This window comes from Pseudophryne corroboree, chromosome 4, assembly GCF_028390025.1.
Source record: "Pseudophryne corroboree isolate aPseCor3 chromosome 4, aPseCor3.hap2, whole genome shotgun sequence".
NCBI lineage: Eukaryota > Metazoa > Chordata > Amphibia > Anura > Myobatrachidae > Pseudophryne > Pseudophryne corroboree.
This window is the reverse complement of record NC_086447.1, coordinates 843,799,834-843,823,230: the sequence shown is the minus strand read 5'-3', so window position 1 is coordinate 843,823,230 and position 23,397 is coordinate 843,799,834. Positions and strand designations below refer to the sequence as shown.

Here is a 23,397-nt window from a genome sequence, read left to right as displayed (position 1 = left end):
TCCCCCCTCTGAGGGATACTAAATATTTGTGGGTATCCAGTAAATACAATTCTGTTTCAATTCATAATTAACAACACAAGATACTGTATATCCTGTTTTGGTACCAACAACATGGTGGAATTACAAGTGTACCGTACTTCTATCTTACCTGGAAAATAATGTTGGATGTATTTCTATTACTGCTTGTGTTATTGTAGTGTTTATTGCTTTTTTGTTATCAGAAAAATAGGAAATCCAAAATATTTGCTCATAAAATACAAAGCCCCCCCCAGCAATCTCTTGATATTACTCTGCTTGCAATCCCTGGCTAAAGTATATGTCTTATTCTCAAGGGATGTGATTTGAAATTAAATCTGACTCCCTTCCAAAGTTTACCGGAGGGAGCCTCACTTGCACAAGATAAGTGCAGGTCTAAGCATTAAAGATTGGTATCGGTGTTCTGGTAGCCCGAAGTGGTTTAACACAGTGCAATATATATTGTGTTTTGTTTTGTTTTTGTTTTTTATATGGAAATTCTGCTGTACATCAGAGCAAGTCAAATTGTGAGTTCTGTGATGAAAACGAACTAACAAAAAAATTGCCAGCATGGAAAAAAGGTATTTTTAAGACAACTTTCTGGATTTGCATTTCTGGTAAAAAAAAAATCTGTAATAACTACAAAAAATTGCTTATGGCAATGAAACACGTTACACCATTGCCCGTCTAATCCTTATTCCTGCGAATAGCTGTCGTTTGTTACTCACACCCAGGGCCCAGCCGCGTGTCCCATTTTACAGTTGTGAAGTAGACAATTGGCACAGAATCATTGGGGGTATGGGTCATTAGGTCGACAGTCATTAGGTCAACCACTATTGGTCGACATGCATTAGGTCGACATGGTCACTAGGACGACATGAACAATGTCAACTTTGAAAAAGGTCGACATTTAGTTTTTTTACTTTTTTATGTCGTTTTCTTCGTAAAGTAACGGGGAACCCTAATTAGTGCACCATGTCCGGCTTCGGGTTACTATTCTCAATCGTAGTCCACGTGGGTTGTAAAGTAGAGATGAGCGGGTTCGGTTTCTCTGAATCCGAACCCGCCAGAACTTCATGTTTTTTTTCACGGGTCCGAGCGACTCGGATCTTCCCGCCTTGCTCGGTTAACCCGAGCGCGCCCGAACGTCATCATGACGCTGTCGGATTCTCGCGAGGCTCGGATTCTATCGCGAGACTCGGATTCTATATAAGGAGCCGCGCGTCGCCGCCATTTTCACACGTGCATTGAGATTGATAGGGAGAGGACGTGGCTGGCGTCCTCTCCGTTTAGAATTAGAATAGATTAGAGAGACACTTGATTTACTAATTTTGGGGAGCATTAGGAGTACTCAGTAGTGTACAGTGCAGAGTTTTGCTGATAGTGACCAGTGACCACCACTTTTATTTATAATCCGTTCTCTGCCTGAAAAAAGCGATACACAGCACACAGTGACTCAGTCACATACCATATCTGTGTGCACTGCTCAGGCTCAGGCCAGTGTGCTGCATCATCTATTATCTATATATAATATTATATATATCTGTCTGACTGCTCAGCTCACACAGCTTATAATTGTGGGGGAGACTGGGGAGCACTACTGCAGTGCCAGTTATAGGTTATAGCAGGAGCCAGGAGTACATAATATAATCCGTTCTCTGCCTGAAAAAAGCGATACACAGCACACAGTGACTCAGTCACATACCATATCTGTGTGCACTGCTCAGGCTCAGGCCAGTGTGCTGCATCATCTATTATCTATATATAATATTATATATATCTGTCTGACTGCTCAGCTCACACAGCTTATAATTGTGGGGGAGACTGGGGAGCACTACTGCAGTGCCAGTTATAGGTTATAGCAGGAGCCAGGAGTACATAATATATTATATAGTGAGTGACCACCAGACACACAGTGCAGTTTATTTAATATATCCGTTCTCTGCCTGAAAAAAGCGATACACACAGTGACTCAGTCAGTCACATACCATATCTGTGTGCACTGCTCAGGCTCAGGCCAGTGTGCTGCATCATCTATATATATTATATATCTGTCTGACTGCTCAGCTCACACAGCTTATAATTGTGGGGGAGACTGGGGAGCACTACTGCAGTGCCAGTTATAGGTTATAGCAGGAGCCAGGAGTACATAATATTATATTAAAATTAAACAGTGCACACTTTTGCTGCAGGAGTGCCACTGCCAGTGTGACTAGTGACCAGTGACCTGACCACCAGTATATAATATTAGTAGTATACTATCTCTTTATCAACCAGTCTATATATTAGCAGCAGACACAGTACAGTGCGGTAGTTCACGGCTGTGGCTACCTCTGTGTCGGCACTCGGCAGCCCGTCCATAATTGTATATACCACCTAACCGTGGTTTTTTTTTCTTTCTTTATACATACATACTAGTTACGAGTATACTATCTCTTTATCAACCAGTCTATATATTAGCAGCAGACACAGTACAGTGCGGTAGTTCACGGCTGTGGCTACCTCTGTGTCGGCACTCGGCAGCCCGTCCATAATTGTATATACCACCTAACCGTGGTTTTTTTTTCTTTCTTTATACATACATACTAGTTACGAGTATACTATCTCTTTATCAACCAGTCTATATATTAGCAGCAGACACAGTACAGTGCGGTAGTTCACGGCTGTGGCTACCTCTGTGTCGGCACTCGGCAGCCCGTCCATAATTGTATATACCACCTAACCGTGGTTTTTTTTTCTTTCTTTATACATACATACTAGTTACGAGTATACTATCTCTTTATCAACCAGTCTATATATTAGCAGCAGACACAGTACAGTGCGGTAGTTCACGGCTGTGGCTACCTCTGTGTCGGCACTCGGCAGCCCGTCCATAATTGTATACTAGTATCCAATCCATCCATCTCCATTGTTTACCTGAGGTGCCTTTTAGTTGTGCCTATTAAAATATGGAGAACAAAAATGTTGAGGTTCCAAAATTAGGGAAAGATCAAGATCCACTTCCACCTCGTGCTGAAGCTGCTGCCACTAGTCATGGCCGAGACGATGAAATGCCAGCAACGTCGTCTGCCAAGGCCGATGCCCAATGGCATAGTACAGAGCATGTCAAAACCAAAACACCAAATATCAGTAAAAAAAGGACTCCAAAACCTAAAATAAAATTGTCGGAGGAGAAGCGTAAACTTGCCAATATGCCATTTACCACACGGAGTGGCAAGGAACGGCTGAGGCCCTGGCCTATGTTCATGGCTAGTGGTTCAGCTTCACATGAGGATGGAAGCACTCAGCCTCTCGCTAGAAAACTGAAAAGACTCAAGCTGGCAAAAGCACCGCAAAGAACTGTGCGTTCTTTGAAATCCCAAATCCACAAGGAGAGTCCAATTGTGTCGGTTGCGATGCCTGACCTTCCCAACACTGGACGTGAAGAGCATGCGCCTTCCACCATTTGCACGCCCCCTGCAAGTGCTGGAAGGAGCACCCGCAGTCCAGTTCCTGATAGTCAGATTGAAGATGTCAGTGTTGAAGTACACCAGGATGAGGAGGATATGGGTGTTGCTGGCGCTGGGGAGGAAATTGACCAGGAGGATTCTGATGGTGAGGTGGTTTGTTTAAGTCAGGCACCCGGGGAGACACCTGTTGTCCGTGGGAGGAATATGGCCGTTGACATGCCAGGTGAAAATACCAAAAAAATCAGCTCTTCGGTGTGGAGGTATTTCACCAGAAATGCGGACAACAGGTGTCAAGCCGTGTGTTCCCTTTGTCAAGCTGTAATAAGTAGGGGTAAGGACGTTAACCACCTCGGAACATCCTCCCTTATACGTCACCTGCAGCGCATTCATAATAAGTCAGTGACAAGTTCAAAAACTTTGGGTGACAGCGGAAGCAGTCCACTGACCAGTAAATCCCTTCCTCTTGTAACCAAGCTCACGCAAACCACCCCACCAACTCCCTCAGTGTCAATTTCCTCCTTCCCCAGGAATGCCAATAGTCCTGCAGGCCATGTCACTGGCAATTCTGACGAGTCCTCTCCTGCCTGGGATTCCTCCGATGCATCCTTGCGTGTAACGCCTACTGCTGCTGGCGCTGCTGTTGTTGCCGCTGGGAGTCGATGGTCATCCCAGAGGGGAAGTCGTAAGCCCACTTGTACTACTTCCAGTAAGCAATTGACTGTTCAACAGTCCTTTGCGAGGAAGATGAAATATCACAGCAGTCATCCTACTGCAAAGCGGATAACTGAGTCCTTGACAACTATGTTGGTGTTAGACGTGCGTCCGGTATCCGCCGTTAGTTCACAGGGAACTAGACAATTTATTGAGGCAGTGTGCCCCCGTTACCAAATACCATCTAGGTTCCACTTCTCTAGGCAGGCGATACAGAGAATGTACACGGACGTCAGAAAAAGACTCACCAGTGTCCTAAAAAATGCAGTTGTACCCAATGTCCACTTAACCACGGACATGTGGACAAGTGGAGCAGGGCAGGGTCAGGACTATATGACTGTGACAGCCCACTGGGTAGATGTATGGACTCCCGCCGCAAGAACAGCAGCGGCGGCACCAGTAGCAGCATCTCGCAAACGCCAACTCTTTCCTAGGCAGGCTACGCTTTGTATCACCGCTTTCCAGAATACGCACACAGCTGAAAACCTCTTACGGCAACTGAGGAAGATCATCGCGGAATGGCTTACCCCAATTGGACTCTCCTGTGGATTTGTGGCATCGGACAACGCCAGCAATATTGTGTGTGCATTAAATATGGGCAAATTCCAGCACGTCCCATGTTTTGCACATACCTTGAATTTGGTGGTGCAGAATTTTTTAAAAAACGACAGGGGCGTGCAAGAGATGCTGTCGGTGGCCAGAAAAATTGCGGGACACTTTCGGCGTACAGGCACCACGTACAGAAGACTGGAGCACCACCAAAAACTACTGAACCTGCCCTGCCATCATCTGAAGCAAGAAGTGGTAACGAGGTGGAATTCAACCCTCTATATGCTTCAGAGGTTGGAGGAGCAGCAAAAGGCCATTCAAGCCTATACAATTGAGCACGATATAGTAGGTGGAATGCACCTGTCTCAAGTGCAGTGGAGAATGATTTCAACGTTGTGCAAGGTTCTGATGCCCTTTGAACTTGCCACACGTGAAGTCAGTTCAGACACTGCCAGCCTGAGTCAGGTCATTCCCCTCATCAGGCTTTTGCAGAAGAAGCTGGAGGCATTGAAGAAGGAGCTAAAAGGGAGCGATTCCGCTAGGCATGTGGGACTTGTGGATGCAGCCCTTAATTCGCTTAACAAGGATTCACGGGTGGTCAATCTGTTGAAATCAGAGCACTACATTTTGGCCACCGTGCTCGATCCTAGATTTAAAGCCTACCTTGGATCTCTCTTTCCGGCAGACACAGGTCTGCTGGGGTTGAAAGACCTGCTGGTGACAAAATTGTCAAGTCAAGCGGAACGCGACCTGTCAACATCTCCTCCTTCACATTCTCCCGCAACTGGGGGTGCAAGGAAAAGGCTCAGAATTCCGAGCCCACCCGCTGGCGGTGATGCAGGGCAGTCTGGAGCGACTGCTGATGCTGACATCTGGTCCGGACTGAAAGACCTGACAACGATTACGGACATGTCGTTTACTGTCACTGCATATGATTCTCTCAACATTGATAGAATGGTGGAGGATTATATGAGTGACCGCATCCAAGTAGGCACGTCACACAGTCCGTACTTATACTGGCAGGAAAAAGAGGCAATTTGGAGGCCCTTGCACAAACTGGCTTTATTCTACCTAAGTTGCCCTCCCACAAGTGTGTACTCCGAAAGAGTGTTTAGTGCCGCCGCTCACCTTGTCAGCAATCGGCGTACGAGGTTACATCCAGAAAATGTGGAGAAGATGATGTTCATTAAAATGAATTATAATCAATTCCTCCGCGGAGACATTGACCAGCAGCAATTGCCTCCACAAAGTACACAGGGAGCTGAGATGGTGGATTCCAGTGGGGACGAATTGATAATCTGTGAGGAGGGGGATGTACACGGTGATATATCGGAGGGTGAAGATGAGGTGGACATCTTGCCTCTGTAGAGCCAGTTTGTGCAAGGAGAGATTTATTGCTTCTTTTTTGGGGGGGGTCCAAACCAACCCGTCATATCAGTCACAGTCGTGTGGCAGACCCTATCACTGAAATGATGGGTTGGTTAAAGTGTGCATGTCCTGTTTTGTTTATACAACATAAGGGTGGGTGGGAGGGCCCAAGGACAATTCCATCTTGCACCTCTTTTTTCTTTTCTTTTTCTTTGCATCATGTGCTGATTGGGGAGGGTTTTTTGGAAGGGACATCCTGCGTGACACTGCAGTGCCACTCCTAGATGGGCCCGGTGTTTGTGTCGGCCACTAGGGTCGCTAATCTTACTCACACAGTCAGCTACCTCATTGCGCCTCTTTTTTTCTTTGCGTCATGTGCTGTTTGGGGAGGGTTTTTTGGAAGGGACATCCTGCGTGACACTGCAGTGCCACTCCTAGATGGGCCCGGTGTTTGTGTCGGCCACTAGGGTCGCTAATCTTACTCACACAGTCAGCTACCTCATTGCGCCTCTTTTTTTCTTTGCGTCATGTGCTGTTTGGGGAGGGTTTTTTGGAAGGGACATCCTGCGTGACACTGCAGTGCCACTCCTAGATGGGCCCGGTGTTTGTGTCGGCCACTAGGGTCGCTAATCTTACTCACACAGCTACCTCATTGCGCCTCTTTTTTTCTTTGCGTCATGTGCTGTTTGGGGAGGGTTTTTTGGAAGGGCCATCCTGCGTGACACTGCAGTGCCACTCCTAGATGGGCCCGGTGTTTGTGTCGGCCACTAGGGTCGCTAATCTTACTCACACAGCTACCTCATTGCGCCTCTTTTTTTCTTTGCGTCATGTGCTGTTTGGGGAGGGTTTTTTGGAAGGGCCATCCTGCGTGACACTGCAGTGCCACTCCTAGATGGGCCCGGTGTTTGTGTCGGCCACTAGGGTCGCTAATCTTACTCACACAGCTACCTCATTGCGCCTCTTTTTTTCTTTGCGTCATGTGCTGTTTGGGGAGGGTTTTTTGGAAGGGACATCCTGCGTGACACTGCAGTGCCACTCCTAGATGGGCCCGGTGTTTGTGTCGGCCACTAGGGTCGCTTATCTTACTCACACAGCGACCTCGGTGCAAATTTTAGGACTAAAAATAATATTGTGAGGTGTGAGGTATTCAGAATAGCCTGAAAATGAGTGTAAATTATGGTTTTTGAGGTTAATAATACTTTGGGATCAAAATGACCCCCAAATTCTATGATTTAAGCTGTTTTTTAGTGTTTTTGGAAAAAAACACCCGAATCCAAAACACACCCGAATCCGACAAAAAAAATTCGGTGAGGTTTTGCCAAAACGCGTTCGAACCCAAAACACGGCCGCGGAACCGAACCCAAAACCAAAACACAAAACCCAAAAAATTTCAGGCGCTCATCTCTATTGTAAAGTATGAAAAAGTAAAAAAAAAAATGCATGTCGACCTTTTTCCATGGCGACCTGGAACGTGTCGACCTAATGACCACGTCGACCTATTTCATGTCGACCGATAGTGTCGACCTAATGACTGTACACCTAAGTGTGGTTGAGCTAATGACCGTATGAGAGCTGCTGTGCCTGCCCCAGGGGCGGATTGGGAAATGAAAGTGGCTCTTGAAATATTTGTAGACGTGGCCTCACATTGCACCATAGGTAGAACGTGTAAGCATGGTGGCAGCCCTACTACTCACATTTTTACTCCAATGTTTGTAGTTATACTTTGTATTCACTGTTGTGCATTGTAGATATGATTTATATATATACAAGTATATACAGGTATAATACTTGAATGGTTCTATATATAGTTACCTGGTGGTGCCTAACAAATACAATATACTGGCCACTTAGTTGGATGCTGAGAAAATACATTGGGGGTCATTCCGAGTTGATCGCTCGCTAGCAGTTTTTAGCAGCCATGCAAACGCATAGTTGCCGCCCACGGGGGTGTGTATTTTCGCTTTGCAGAAGTGCGAACGCCTGTGCAGCAGAGCGCCTGCAAAAACATTTTGTGCAAAACAAGACCAGCCCTGTAGTTACTTATCCTGTGCGTTGATTCAAATGACGGAGGGACGGCTTTTGACGTCACACACCCGCCCAGTGAACGCTCAGCCACGCCTGCGTTTTTCCCGACATGCCTGCGTTTTTCTAAGCACTCCCTGAAAACGGTCAGTTGACACCCAGAAACGCCCTCTTTCTGTCAATCACCTAGCGGCCGTCTGTGCGATTGGAATCGTCGCTAGAACCAGTGCAAAACCACAATGGACTTCGTTCCCGTACGATGCGTGTGCGCATTGCGGACCATACACACGCGCAGATTAGGCATTTTTTTTTCACTGATCGCTACGCAGCAAACAACGGCAGCTAGCGATCAACTCAGAATGACCCCCATTGTCTCTGTCATTGCGTGACCTTGGAGAAAGATAAAATGCAGAAGTTGCCCAAAGCAATCAGCTTCTGTCAGTACATAGACTGTGCTAAATGTCAGAAGCTGATTGGTTGAGCAACTTCTCCACTTTATCTCTCTCCAAAGCTTGCTACATATCCCCCATTGCATTTGTTTAGCTATTTATCTGTATAATTCAAGACCCATTGATTATTGGGTTATATTATTGAGGGTGTACCATTGCAATTACTGTTGTTGTTGTTGTTGTTGTTGTTGTTGTTGTTGTTGTTGTTGGATTTTTATTATTCTAAAGCCATATAATTAAAATGTAAAAAGGAATCATTACACTGGGCAGATAATGAGAGGTAAAGAAATATCTACTTTTTCTGAGATCTGAGGAAAATATGTTTTACACAGAAAAGGAGAAATTACAGATGTACACTCAAGAGTACTATTGCCAATCAGAATATTGCAATCAGCAATCCAACATAGAGCAAAATTGAGGTGTTTAGCATAATTTGTGGCCAAAAGTATGTGCCCACCACCTGGACTGGGTGACCTCATCTGCTGAATCCCTAACACTTAGGTTCAAGTCCAGGGCACAGGACCCCCCAAGCCAGCACAAGCCAACCACCCCAAGGCATCACACTAGTAAGAGGTTTAAGTGTTAAAAAAATGTGTTAGTTACAGTAAGTAATGTTAATGCTGATTAACTTTCAGGAAGAAAAAGCAATACCTTTAATTTATATTTGTGCAGGCCACTGCGACCGCTGCGCGTGTGTGTGTGAAACACCTAACAGATGCGTACACGTTGCGTGCGCACGCCATCACGCTGTAAGCACAGAGCAGCTACACGTGAGGCGGAATACACTCTATAACCCCTAGCAGGAAAGGGACACGACACCAATTGTATTTAAATATGTTGGGATCCGACCCACCAACAGTTATTTACTAAAAGGGGGTTACAACAATAATACAATCACAATAAGAGAAGAGGCTACAATCAATGATACATACGTTTGTTCGCCAGCGCCACCCGGTTCCGGTCCTCAGTCTATCTGAATAGATGATCTTCAGAGAATGTGTTTGACCAGCCAGGCAGCGTGGCTTTTATACATTTGTCCAAATCATGAAACAATGGAATCTGTAATCCCTTCACCCATAGGTCAAAGGGCTGGTCATTTACAGTACAGGAGGGGTCATAGGTCAGTTTGAATAGGTGGGCGATGCCTGGTCCAGGTGCACTTGCAGATGTTATCCACTGGGTTCCTGCCGAATATCAGAGTACAGTAAATACAGTGTAATATTAATATTCTGTTGCTGCGCATATCTATGTGCAGGAGCGTGCTATCTTCTGCAAACTGCTACCGGAATATTGCTCTTAAAATACTGTACAGCTGGATACCAAACACCACCTCCTAACCTAATTCTGTCCCCTCATATCCTGTAAAGTTGAATTCCTCTGTTGTACCTTTGAAACAAATGAAACTCACTGGTGTGGTGCATGTAGTCTATGTGTAAACTATGTGCTATGTGAATTAAATATGAGATATGTCTTTGTGGCTTTTCCATGCGAATGCATATGCTACCGTAATTACTCATACCACGCTCTAACACGCAAGGCAGCGTGAGCGATTATGCGCAGCTTGCGAGTATGCGCACGCACGGCAGAACAAGCACCGGCATGGAGGCCATCTGTGTGGTGTTTGTACGTGATGAGTGTGCCTATAATATTTTCGACTTCGACAGTAAGAAGCAGCAGCAGCTATGTGTTAAGATACATAGGTGAAAGGAAATAATTAGAATTCTAAAACGTGTTACATTAGCAAAAAAATAATTAGGTGCTCAAAAAGTGCTACATTGTTACAATATGATGCCCCAAAGTATCCAGGCAACACTATTCAGGGGGCCCGAGCCCCAAACTCATCCCTAAAACTGACAAATTGTATACATTTATTCAGGACTTACCAATCATAGTTCCTTTCCCAAAATGCAGTCTATTAATGCCAAGTATCCATGTTTATTTAAAAAAAAAAACCTTGGGCAGGTGGGAAAGGCGCCAATCCAAGCAAAAGGAGTCTCCGCCTTCAAGTGTAGACATGTACACAATCAGGAGCGCTTTAACAGAGGAAGGGACCCGTCTGCACCTCCGGGTGGGCCCCTTCCTCTGCACGGTGCAGCAGTCTCCAGCAATATGCCAGAGTCTACTGTGCATGCGCAGGGCTACGGAAACATGGCGCCTGTCATGTTCCGGAGACCAATTTGGCTAATGCGCATGTGTGGCAGCCATTTTGGCTGTGATTTTCACCACGAGAGCAGTGCCTGGCGCTGCACGGCGGAAAGGTGAGAATTAGAATATGAGTGCAGTGTGTGCAGTGTGGGCCCCACCCCTAGACCCAGGGGCCCATGTGCACTGCACACATTGCACCCATTATAGAAACACCAGTGTACTCAATATAGACTATATGGGGCGGTGGACTGGACTCCACCCTCTAATTCTAAATATAATAAGAGGTGCTACCCTGATGAGATGTGTAGTTCCACATAGAAAAAAGAGAAATTGCAGATGCACACTCCATAGTAATATGCACTGCTAATCGTAATAACTTTAATAAACTCTGCAATCTAACGAAGAGCAAATTTGAGGGGCTTGGCATAATTTTTGGGCAGAAATATGGGCCCATCCATATTTTTCTGTGTGGAACTACAAGTCTCAGCATGGTAGAACCTCTGATTATATTTAGAATTATGGTGCGCAGTCCAATGCCCCCTCCACATATAACAAATTTATATTACCCATAGCCTATAAAACGGGACACAATTATTGTGGAATCCCAAACACCTCAATGCATTAAAACCATGTAAAACTATAACATTTGCCAGAGGTTTCCTCTGATGAAATTACTAGCCAGTAAAGAAACGCGTTAGTACGTTCCTGTTGGCTGTAATTTACTGGTGAGACCAAGATATACTCGCTACCCAAGCACTTTTACACAGAGTGTAGAGTGAGTGATTTTCCACACACTGGCTTTGTAACATGGATCACTGCATGTGGCTGATGCACCGGAGCTTCTGAGCAGAATTGACCGGGACCGACATATATACAGTATTTTGTGGGTCGTATCAACTCTATACTTTCTGGAGAGTACTCCTAAGACTGTGAATACAAATAAACCGGACATTGTTAGTTTTAGAAAGAGAGGAGGGGGCCCATGGACATTCTCCATCCAGGCCACCTCCCCTCTCTCTTGTTGGCAGTGTAGTCTCTCTGAATGACAGCACTAGTAAACTCTACAGCTGTGTTAGAGTCTACTGCTCATGTGCAGGAATCTGGGGAAATGGCACAGCGGGCATTGTCCTTACGATTCCCCTTCGCCGCTGCTTATGAAGTGGTTATTTATGTGAGATGTATATTTTATTCTGGGACTCATATATGTTTTCATTATTTTGCCCATTTTATACATGCAGTTTTTTTTATGAACGTGGCATAACATTATCCTAATAAGAAATTATTTTATTATATGCGGCTTGCTCGTACAATAATATTTTAACACATGTATATTTATAAATGTCCCCTTTTCTTCAGATCAGTAATTGCCTATAATATATATTTAGATCCATTCAGAAGCATTTTAACTAAAGGGGGATATCCAATTAGCCCCAGTTTTTTTACCGTCGGGGGCTATCTAATTAGCCCAGATAAGCCGACGCGTGCCGCGGCTTATCGGGATTCTGTTTCACCTGCCTCCGGCAGACGAAGTAGAATCCCCGGAAACAGCCCCATGTTTCACACAAAAACACACAGGTTTCACTGAACCTGTTTGTTTTCGGGAGAAAGGTTTTTTTTACAGGCGATCCATCTAGATAGCCTGTAAAAAAAAAAAATTTTGGTGAAACATCGGAAAAAAGTCAGATAAACATCCGAAAACGGACGTTTTTCGGACCCGATGTTTTAACATGGATAATTGGATATCCCCCTAAGAGAGGAGGGGACCTCTGTGCAGCCTCCATCGCGGGCCTCCAGCTCACCAGCAGCTCATAGACTCTGGCTTAAAGCCAGAGCATACTGCGCATGCGCCGGTCTCCGGGAACATGGCATCCGCGCCTTGTTCCCGGGGACACCTCCAGTGCACATGCGTTAATCACTCAGAAATGGCTGCGGCGGCCATTTTCCAAGTGATTTGTGCCCGCATTGCAGATCCGCCGCTGCGGTACTCCGGAGGGGTAAGTATAATATATGGGTGCAGTGTGTGTGGTGTGGCCCCCCCCCTGACCTAGGGGCCCACTGAACCGCACACACTGCACTCATTATAGAAACGCCTATGGATCCATTACAAGTCCTAGTTAGTATGCTGAAAAAAATCTATCAACAAATAAATTAACAAGGTTTACAGCATTCTCAACAGGTAAATAGACAAGCGAATTCTGGAAGCAAAGAAAATTATCCTTGACAAAAATCTATTAATCATATGCCTGAAAGATCTGAAAGTAGTTACTGTAAATGCCTGAGGGACAATTTTGCATTATGATTTTCAGCCCCGTAGTGTAATAAAAGATGTTTTACCTTTGGATGCTAATGATTTCTTTCCATTTTTTTTATTTCTTTTTGTAACTTTACAAACATTCTTTTGAAAACTCTCCTTATGTTGTTGCTTTGTTTTTCATCTAGTTGTTATGAGTATATAAGTGGGTAATTATTTTTATTACCCATATGTGGAAATGTATTTTATGAATGTTTACATATGCGTTATGTAAATTTTGCTGTTTTAATTATCTTTACAATGATATAAAAAATAAATTGTAAAAACAAAGTATCGATTTTGAGATTGAAGCGTTCATCCGGCACTGAGTGATTTCCTACCAGGTGGTTTGCCAACTGTTATATTGTGCCCCTGAGGAATTTGTCAGTATAGAGTTGTCGCAATAAACTGGTTTACACATTGCTGTATTTTGAATAGAGATGAGCAACCCCCCCCCCCCCCCCGAAATTCATGTCCCGAGCCCAGATCCGAGCCCGGGTAAGGACTTCCCGTCTGACTCGGAACCCAGAATGAGGCAAAACGTCATCATCTCGCTGTCGGATTCTCGCGGGTTTTGGATTCCATATAAGGAGCGGCGCGTCGCAGCCATTTTTACTCCAGTCCTGGAGAGTATAGCGAGAGGACATGTCTCTTCAGTGTCTGTCTGTGCAGGAAAGTGGTGTGGCGACCTGCTCTTATGTGTCATTCCAATGCTGTCTAGTGCTGCATCAGTCCAGTGGTGGTGACTTGTGCTGCATCAGACCAGTCACAGTGGTGGTGTCCTGTGCTGCCATAACCCCAGTGCTGCTGTATAAGTCCAGTCCAGTGGTGCTGTCTTGTGCTGCATCAGTCCAGTGGTGGTGTCTTGTGCTGCAACAGTCTAGTCACAGTGGTAGTGTCCTGTGCTGCCATAACCCCAGTGCTGCTGCATAGGTCCAGTCCAGTGGTGCTGTCTTGTGCTGCATCAGTCCAGTGGTGGTGTTCTGTGTTGGCATAAGTCCAGTGGTAGTGTCCAGAGCTGCCATATGTCCAGTGGTGCTGCTGTATAAATACAGTGCAGTGGTGGTGTGTGGTGCTGCATCAGTCCAGTGGTGGTGGCCTGTGCTGCCATAAGTCCAGTGGTGGTGGCCTGTGCTGCCATAAGTCAGGTGGTGCTGCTGTATAAGTCCAGGGGTACTGCCGTATAAGTTCAGGGGTACTGCCATATAAGTCCAGTGGTACTGCCGTATAAGTCCAGAGGTACTGCTGTATAAGTCCAGAGGTACTGCCATATAAGTCCAGTGGTACTGCCGTATAAGTCCAGTGATATTTCCGTATAAGTCCAGTGGTACTGCCGTATAAGTCCAGTGGTACTGCTGTACAAGTCCAGTGGTACTGCCGTATAAATCCAGTGATACTGCCGTACAAGTCCAGTGGTACTGCCGTACAAGTCCAGTGGTACTGCCGTATAAGTCCAGTGGTACTGCCGTATAAGTCCAGTGGTACTGCTGTATAAGTCCAGTGGTAATGCAGTATAAGTCCAGTGATACTGCCGTATAAGTCCAGTGGCAATGCCATATAAGTCCAGTCCAGTGGTGCAGCCGTATAAGTTCAGGGGTAATGCTGTATAAGTCCAGTGGTGCTGTCCTGTGCTGTATATAATTTACTCCAAATAAAGGGGTTATTAATATTTAATCCAAATAATTTTTACAAGGTTTGCCCTGTGTGCTTTAGGGGTACGCTCTTCTGGGCCGCATGTTGTTATGTAACTCCGTCCAAATTAAAGGGTTATTATTAACCATATTATTTTTTCAGGCTTTGCTGTGTGTGTGTGGTTTAGGGGTACACTCTCCTGTGCCACCAATATTGTGTGTTTATTACATCTGGGCAAATTCCAGCACGTCCCATGTTTTGCACATACAATTAATTTGGTGGTGCAGAATTTTTTCAGAAATGACGGGCGTGCAGGAGATGCTGTTGTGGCTTGAAAAATTGCGGGGATCTTTCGACATTCATCCACTGCGTGCCACTCCTAGATGGGCCAGGTGTTTGTGGCGCACACTTGTGTCGCTAAGCTTAGTCATACAGCAACCTCGGTGCACCTCTTTTTCTTCTTTACATCATGTGCTGTTTGGGGACTAGTTTTTTTAAGTGCCATCCTGTCTGACACTGCAGTGCCACTCCTAGATGGTCCAGGTGTTTCTGCATCACACTTGTGTTGTTTAGCTTAGCCATCCAGCGACCTTGGTGCACCTCTTTTTCTTCTTTGCATCATGTGCTGTTTGGGGACTAGTTTTTTTAAATGCCATCCTGTCTGATACTGCAGTGCCACTCCTAGATGGGACAGTTGTTTGTGCCGCACACTTGTGTTGCTTAGCTTAGCCATCCAGCTACCTCATTGCACATCTTTTTCTTATTTGCATGATGTGCTGTTTGGGGCCTATTTTTTAAATCTGCCATCCTGTCTGCCACTGCAGTGCCACTCCTAGATGGGCCAGGTGTTTGTGCCGCACACTTGTGTCGCCTAGCTTAGCCATCCAGCTACCTCATTGCACCTCTATTTCTTCTTTGCATCATGTGATGTTTGGGGCCTATTTTTTTTAAATATGCCATCCTGTTTGCCACTGCAAAACCACTCCTAGATGGGTCAGGTGTTTGTTCCGCACACTTGTGTTGCTTAGCTTAGCCATCCAGCTACCTCATTGCACCTCTATTTCTTCTTTGCATCATGTGGTGTTTGGGGCCTATTTTTTAAATCTGACATCCTGTTTGCCACTACAGTACCACTCCTAGATGGGTCAGGTGTTTGTTCCGCACACTTGTGTCGCTTAGCTTAGCCATCCAGCTACCTCATTGCACCTCTTTTTCTTCTTTGCATGATGTGCTGTTTGGGGCCTATTTTTTTAATCTGCCATCCTGTCTGTAACTGCAGTGCCACTCCTTAGATGGGCCAGGTGTTTGTGCCGCCCACTTGGGTCACTTAGCTTAGTCATCCAGCAACCTTGGTGCAACCTTTTGGCCTAAAAACAATATTGTGAGGTGTTAAGAATAGACTGGAAATTAATGTTATTGAAGTTAATAATACAGTAGGATCAAAATTACCACCAAATTCTGTGATTTTAGCCATTTTTATGTTTTTTTCAAAAATCATCCAGATCCAAAACCAAAACACGAAAGGGTGGTTTTGACAAAACCAATCCAAAACCAAAACATGAGCGGGGAATTAGAACCAAAACACAAAATATGAAAAGTGTCCGCCGCACATCTCTATTTAAAGCTAGCTGTTAAATTGCCAATTTCATGCAGCTGACTGTTGACATGTATTTAAATGGTTACATGCTACAAGCTGTCTCTTAACATAGTGCTATTGTCTATGACTCATCAACAACACTAATATCACATGCCTGTGTTATTGTGCATGACTGATCAGCCACAATAACATCACATGTCTGAGTCACCGAACTTAAAGGTCAGGCTGATAAGGCAACAGGTGCATGTTGTTTACTTGGCTCTATAAAAGTGTCTACATAGTCCCAAGTGTGTTACTGTGTTATTGGAGCATCACAGTGCTGTACAGCTGTACAGTACTTAACTCATGAGATATTGACACCTAATCAAATTGACTGCCGTTTATCTTCTTATCATCTGCATACAGTTTTCTTCAGTAAAACCTACTCTGGTTTGAAATCAATATGTGGATAAACGTCCTTACTCACATCTACTAGGCACATACCAGCTTGTAGGCATCTGCCAATACTGACTGCAACTCGCAGACTATCACATGAACAGAGGTGTAATTAAATTTGATGAACCCCATGGGCATATAAAAAATGGAGCTTCTTGAAAAATGTTATTTAAAACTTGTACATTATTGTTCAAATGAATACACACTTGAAATCATGAAGGAGGGGTTGGAGCTTTTAAATCAGAACTGTCCTCCTCAAATTTGGTCAGTTGAAGGTGTATATGTTGCATACTTGTTGATTTATATGTCTCTTTTCTGAAGGTCCAAGGAGAGGAGGAGCAAGGTGGGTTGTGTGGGAGCCCTGAATTGTATCATGTCTAATTCTCCACCTTTGATATTTTCCTGGGACACCTGGATTTTTGACACTGGGGGATGGGATAAGATGACGCCAGTCAAAGGAAATTGTGCCTTAAAGACCCATGTCCTGATCACCTTGCCGTTGACCCATGTGCTGCGGTTGATTAGCCTACTTTACACCCCCCTCCCCCGCAAATTTGAGGAGTGTGGTGGCAAGTACAGTATGATGTGTAGATAAAGTTCTTGAAATTATGTGGCTTAAACTGGTTATTTGCTTTACAATACCTGTATATAATACAAACAATTCGGCAATTCCCTTCTCACTTTTAATTTATTATGTCTCACCAAACTTGATCACAGGTGTTTAGGATAAGATAAGTTTTGATTTAATTAATCAATAAACTATTCCACAGAAGCAAAGTGGTTAACAGAATATAACCCAGCCCACTGAAAGTCATTATGATCAGCTACAGTATGTGTGAAAAAATAAAAATAAAGGAAGTGAGTGTAAAAATAGGACAATACTTTTTGGAGACAGGATGCAGAATAAATGTGTGCATTGTGGGTAAAGCTGTGGGATGCCATACTGCAATTATAAACATCAAGTTGTCATGCTGATTTATATATGTTTGTGACTAAGCCAAATCCATGTATTATTGTGTTCTTATAATCAGAATACATTCATGGGGCCTCAGACAGGATACTGTCTATGCAAAGTAAAAATAATTTCTGTTACTTTTCCTCCAAAACATGAAAGTTTCAGAGTTGCAGAAAAGTTGTCAATAATTCCGGTCTCATCGTGTGCACGGAACTAAGGGCCTAATTCAGAGACCTGATCGCTGTGCTGCAAATTTGCAGAGGTCTGCGATCAGATAGTTGCCTCCAAGGGAGAGTGGAAACCCGCCTTGTGCAAGTGTGCGAATGCATGTGTACGCTGTGCGAAAATTCCGCCAAGCAGCAGACAGCTCCAAATCCATTCGCAACTCACTCACCATCGAATGATTTTTCCATACTGTGCAGTCTGTGCGCGCTGTGCGCAGCCCGGGACTTACTCCTACAGTGCGATACAAACAGGCTGTTTGGGTCCGGAGCTGACGTCACATACCTGCCCTGAAAACGCTTGGGAACGCCTGCGTTTTTCCTGACACTCCCAGAAAATGAAAATGGTCAGTTACCACCCACAAACATCTGCTTCTTGTCAATTATCTTGAAAACGCCCTTGCAATCTAAATTTTCACACTATCCTGTCACTGTTTGAGGATGCGCCTGCGCATTTCCGTGCATATGTATGCGCACTCATTCGATAATCGGCCCGCAGTGCGATTTCGCACAGCAGCGATCAGGTCTGAATGCAGAGTTCTGAGCACCTGTGCGACCGCCTTGATAGTACCGTGCAATGGTTTTATACCATTAGCTGTGATCACTATCAATGTTTTTTTTGCACCAGCCCAATTGTTGGTGCAAGATATCTGCCCAAAGTCAGATGGATGATTACTTATGCACATCTGAAAACAGGGCCTAATTCAGAGACTTGTGCAAATTTGTGCGCAGAATATGCTAATGCTCCAGATGGCTGCATTTGTATTGAGATGCCCGCTGGCAGCTTTGCAAATCCCAGTGGCTGCAAACAGGGGAGGCAGTCAATTGACCGCCTGTCGGAATCCTGACACCAGCTGAAATACCGGCGGAGTCCTGACCGCCAGCTGAATACCCCTCTTGGGTGGTGGTCCACGCCACCACCCGGAGGGGAAGAGAAACCTGTGAAGACCGAAGGTCATCACCGGGCCCAAAGTGTGGCGAGCGCAGCGAGCCCGCGAGGGGACACACTGCAATCACCGCCGGGCACCCGGCTGTCGGGCTCCTGGCGTCTGTCTCCTGACCGCCGGGATCCCAACCGCCGGGATCTCGTACTGGTCCCGCAGACAGAGATGCAAACACCTTATCTCCACAAAATGGTGCCTGACTGTTAATCACTTCGCTAAAAAATCTTCTCTGCTGCAGATGCGCAGTGTGACTCAGAAGCATATACAGACTGCTGATCATCACTGAACTACAAAAAATCAGGTTTGCATACATCTTCAGGCCCATAGCCCACCATTCCATTTATGGGTGTGGTATGGAAGGTAGATAGTAACTAGGTCGACAGTGTCTAGGTCGACCACTATTGGTCGACAGTAACTAGGTCAACAGGGTCTCTAGGTCGACAGGGTCTTTGGTCAACATGGTCTAGGTCGACAGGTCAAAAGGTCGACATTAGTTTTTTATGCTTTTTTGGTGTCGTTTCCTTCGTAGAGTGACCGGGAATCCCAGTTAGTGCACCGTGTCCCATCGCATGGCTCGCTTCGCTCGCCATGCTTCGGGCAAGGTGCCTCGCTCTGCTACCGCTTCGTTCGGCACAGATTACCGTTCCAATCGTAGTCCACGTGGATCGTTAAGTATGAAAGGGTTCAAAAAAGAAAAAAAATTGTGGAAAAACTCGTGTCGACCTTTTGACCTGTCAACCTAGATCATGTCGACCTAGAGACCCTGTCAACCTAGAAACCCTGTCGATCTAGCTATTGTCAACCAATAGTGGTCGACCTAGATAGTGTTGACCTAGTTACTGTCGACCTAGAGACCGGATCCCTCCATTTATACACCCTTGACATGCCCTTATTAAATGCCCTGTTACAACGTACTACCTAGTTATATCCATTCAGCTGTGTTATTCATTTTTCTTTTATATCTTTTTTTTTAAACTCTCAGCAGGGGGAAGATGCGAGAATTAATGGCACATCAGGGGTGGACGGTGGTTTTTGGTGAGGAAGGGGTTCGAACGGTCCTGGCCCTGGCCTACATGGGGCAGGACTGGCAGTGACAAATTGGTGTGAGAGGAAGGCAGCCAACATGCCAACAACAGCACATGGAGCTCTTAACCTTGTGAGACACAGCCAGCAACAGCTCCCTGTCAGGGGAAGACTTGGTGTTATCATATCGTTGCCGTATCCATGCAAAAACATTTTTCAAACAGTTTCATGGGGGGGGGGAATTGTTGCAATTTAGCAGTGATAAGATATATTTTCATAATGATGCAAGATAAAGAAGAACTGCACCAGATAGCTAGTAAGTTGTGCATTGCAATCACTGACTGGGGGCACTACAGAATGACATATACAGGAATGTGACCTACTAGAGACATTACAGTATGACATAATGTGACCGGCTGGAGGCACTACAGTGTGGCAGTATGTGACCTACTGGGGGCACTACAGTGTAACATAATGTGACCTGCTGGGGGCACTACAATCGGCAGTATGTGACATAATGTGACCTGCTGGGCAGGGCCGGTGCTAGAGTGTTTGGCGCCCCCCTGCAAATAATAAATTTGCGCCCTCCCATCCGTAAAAAAGGGATAGCGCGCACTTGAAAAAGGGGTTGTGGCCATACAAGGAAGGGGCGTGACCACAAAGGTACCCACAATTCAAATTACGCCACACGGTATTACAATCTTATGCACATTAACCCAAACGTAGTGCCACTGATTCATATTATGCCACATAATAGTGCCACTTATTCACATTTAAAATCGATGACAGGGCCAGTTCTAGATCCTGAAGACCTCAGGGCAAAAGTTTCCTCTGGCCATGCTCAGAACAGGGACAGTGCGCGCAAAAAGTTTAGGGCCACAGAATAGTGCCAGTTCACATAACCCCGCACAGTAGTGTCCATTAGTCACATTACACCGCACAGTAGTGTCCGTCAGTCACATTACACCGCACAGTAGTGTCCGTTAGTCACATTACACCACACAGTAGTACCCTTATACACCTTATGCCATACAGGAGAGCCGCTATTACATGTTACGCCAGAGTAGAGTTCATTATACACATTATGCCAGGTACAGCCCATTATACACATTATGAAGGTCATTGAGACCCCACTGCAATGGCGGCCCTCAGCGCAGTTTGCCAGTGCAGCAAACTGTGCATGCACAGTGGGCGTGAGGCCACACACATTGCGGTCACTTCCCCAATAGATGCGAGCACAAAGTGATTGATAGGCGACAGCGTAGTGGAGTTAAGTTGTTGCTGGGGTGACGCTGGAAAAATGGGGGCAGGCCGGGACGTCACGCGCAGCCGCTCCCCCAAAAAAATGGCTGCTGACCAGGCTACACTGCCAGGGGTCAACCTTAGATCAGATGCATCCTCAATCAAATTTTGGATGCATCGGGAGGCGGCGCCACACGTGCTGGGCGGCCTTGCCTTGTGCTGGGCGGCCCTCAGCATGTGCAGAGATGAACGCAGATCCGGCTGCCTATGTATCCATCTGCGTTCATCTCTGAATAACCCATACTTGCCTCTTCTCCCGGAATGGCCGGGAGGCTCCCGAAAATCGAGTGACCCTCCCGGCCCCCCGGAAGAGCAGGCAAGTCTCCCGGACTCAGGGGTCCCCCCATGCCCGTCCGCCCACTTAGTGTGTAAAGTGGGCGGTCCGGGCAGTTGATGACGCGATTCTTGCTGAATCGCGTCATCATAGCCACGCCCCCTGCAGTGTAATGCCGGAGATCGCGGCATTACAGAGTGGGGGCGTGGCTTAAAGGATGTGCCGCCAAAACTCCGCCCCGTCCCGCCCCTGCTCCACCCCCGTCCTGCCTCCGGTCCACCTCCCCACGTCACAGCCCTCCCCTGCCCCCTTGCTGAGCCGACCTGTCTGCTCTCTCCCGCAGAGAGCAGCCAGAATGTCGGCAAGTATGGAATAACCCCCTATGCCAGGTACAGCCCTCATTCCCTCCACAGTGCAGCCCCGTTACCTGCAGGAGGTTCCGGCTCAGGCGCTGCTCCTCCTCTTCCTTCTCTGCCTCCGGTTTCTTGCAGGCTCTGTTACTTCAGCAGCAACGGCTGTAGGATGTCGGTAGTGATGCCGAGGGGGGGGATTTGGAGGGAGCGGGTGCTAATTACCCGGGCCTGGGACTTAGCCTGGTCTGCAGCACTCCCACCACCATCCCTCTTTACTAGGCAGCAGCATAAGGCTCTCATCCTGGGAGCACAGCATATGCTGCTAATGCTGAGCCTCTGCCTGTTCCTGTACAGGTGGAGGAGGTGGGGGGTGAGGTGGGGGGGGGGAGTGATCACACTAATCACCCTCCCACACAGAAATGACCCTGGCTGAGGGCTAGGGGCACAGGGATCATCAGGCACTATAAAGATTTTTTTGTTTTTACGTTTTCCATAAGGGGGCGTGGCCACGCCTCCCCGCGATTAGGCCACGCCCCCAATACAATTCTGAGCGCGAGAGGTCGGCGGCGGCAGCGGAGCTGTGAGAGGGGGTGAGTATGCACAGTGCGCGCTGCCTGCTGCAGTCTCACTCTGGAGGAGGAGGGGGAGGGAGCCGCGCTACCCGCTGCCAGCGCCGCTACCTGTCATCCAGTCTGACAGGCACAGCGGCTGCCGGCAGCAGCAGGGTAGCAGAACAGGGAGAGCGCCTCTTCACCTCAGCGCCTCCCTGCATTGCATACCCTTGCTGAGCGGGTAGCGCCGGCTCTGCTGCTGGGGACACTACAGTATGACATCATGTGACCTACTGGGCGTAACTGTGAGAGGCTATGGAGTCGGCTGCCGCCGGGCTCCTACTCTGTAGGGGGGCACCTCTCCTCCCGTTCCGTGTTCAGCGACACCATTCAATTAGGTCAATTGACAGCCACCGCTATCTCTTCTGTGGCCGACTCCCCTCCCCCACTAGTCCCTGCACCTTACAAGTCACACCTTCTTTATTATAGATACACATTTTAAAAGTGTCATACCCAGGATTAGAACCCATAACCTATTAGACTGGAAGCAGACACCTTACTGATGGAGCTACTTGCTCCTGTATAGGAAGCATGAGAATTCAAACTACAGTATATGAAGTTACTTCTCTGACAATTACACGTAACATCATATACTGTAGTTAGAATTCTCATGTATATACATACATACATATTGTACATATATTTCTCTATATATGGGTGGGGGGTGGGGCACCAATATTTATCTTGCCTCCGGGCAACTGGGACGAACTTACGCCACTGGGGACACTACAGTATGGTGCATAGTAATCTACTGGGGTCACTACAGTGTGACATAATGTGACCTGCTGGGGGCACTACAATATGGCAGTATGTGCATAATGTGACCTGCTGGGCACTACAGTATGACATAATGTGACCTGTTGGGGGCACTACAGTAAGACATAATGTGACCTGCTGGGGGCACTACAATGTGGCAGTATGTGGCATTATGTGACCTGCTGGGGCACTACAGTATGACATAATGTGACCTGCTGGGGGCACTACTGTGTCGTGCATAGTAATCTACTGGGGTCACTACAGTGTAACATAATGTGACCTGTTGGGGGCACTAT

The 23,397-nt window shown here is 46.4% G+C and overlaps 1 long non-coding RNA gene across 2 annotated transcripts in view; it reads right to left on the bottom strand.

Moving 5' to 3' along the window:
- LOC134910505 (uncharacterized) overlaps positions 1-23,397 on the bottom strand; it is a 271,917-nt gene that overhangs the window by 88,120 nt on the left and 160,400 nt on the right. For both annotated transcript variants that reach the window (XR_010176215.1, XR_010176216.1), the window contains exon 3: positions 9,496-9,747. This is a non-coding gene — a long non-coding RNA (uncharacterized LOC134910505). The remainder of the gene's footprint in view (positions 1-9,495; positions 9,748-23,397) is intronic.